This window comes from Saccopteryx leptura, chromosome 5 (genome assembly GCF_036850995.1).
Source record: "Saccopteryx leptura isolate mSacLep1 chromosome 5, mSacLep1_pri_phased_curated, whole genome shotgun sequence".
Lineage (NCBI taxonomy): Eukaryota > Metazoa > Chordata > Mammalia > Chiroptera > Emballonuridae > Saccopteryx > Saccopteryx leptura.
In genome coordinates this window covers 111,266,863-111,267,835 of record NC_089507.1, presented here as the reverse complement: position 1 = coordinate 111,267,835, position 973 = coordinate 111,266,863, and the positions used below count along the sequence as shown (strand labels likewise).

Here is a 973-nt window from a genome sequence, read left to right as displayed (position 1 = left end):
CCAACTGCTGGTGGGGACGTCTAATGACAGAGCCACTTGAAGAGACAGTTTGGTAGTTTCTTACAAAACTAAACTTGTTCTTACCTTAAATCTCACAATTAGACTCCTTGGTATTTACCCAAGGAGTTAAAAACTTATGTCCACTAAAAGCCTGTACGTAGATGTTCATAGCAGCATTGTGCATAATTGCCAAAACTTGGAAGCAACCAAGATGTTCTTACATAGGTGAATAGTTAAATAAATTGTGGTACACTCAGTCAATGGATGTTAATTAGCACTAAAAAGAAATGAGCTAGCCCTGGCGAGTTGGCTCAGTGGACAGAGCATCTGCCTACAGTGCAGATGTCCCAGGTTCAATCCCCAGTCAGGGCACACATGAGAAGCAACTATTTGCTTTTCTCCCCCTCCCTCTCTCCCTTCTCTCTCTCTTTTCCTCCCACAGCCAGTGACTCCATTGGTTTAAGCATTGGCCCAAGGCACTGGGATAGCTCAGTTAATTTGAGCATTGGCCCCAGATGGGAGTTGCCGGGTGGATCCCAGTTGGGGTGCAGATGGGAGTCTGTCTCACTATTTCCCCTCCTCTCATTTAAAAAAAACTGAGCTAACAAGACATAAAAAGACATGGAAGAACCTTAAAGGCAAATTACAAAGTTAAAGAATTCAATCTAAAAAGGCTACACACTATCTGATTCCAACTACATGACATTCTGGAAAAGGTAAAATTATGGAGACAGTGAAAAGTTTAGTGGTTGCCGGATATTGGGCAGGGAAGGGATGACTAGGAGGAGCACAGAAGATTTTTAGGGCAATGAATATACTCTCTATGCTATTAAAATAATGGACACATGTCATTATACATTTGTCCAAACCCATAGACTATATACCCCAAGAGCAAGCCCTAAGGTAAACTATGGACTTTGGCTCAAATGATGTGTCAGTGTAGACTCATCAATTATAACAAATGTACCCTCTT

The 973-nt window shown here is 41.7% G+C and overlaps 1 non-coding gene across 1 annotated transcript; it reads left to right on the top strand.

Annotated features, from left to right (window-relative positions):
* The first annotated feature begins 295 nt into the window (after positions 1 to 295).
* Positions 296 to 372, top strand: TRNAC-ACA (transfer RNA cysteine (anticodon ACA)). Its single transcript has one exon. It is a non-coding gene; the product is annotated as a tRNA-Cys (tRNA).
* The last annotated feature ends 601 nt before the right edge of the window (positions 373 to 973 follow it).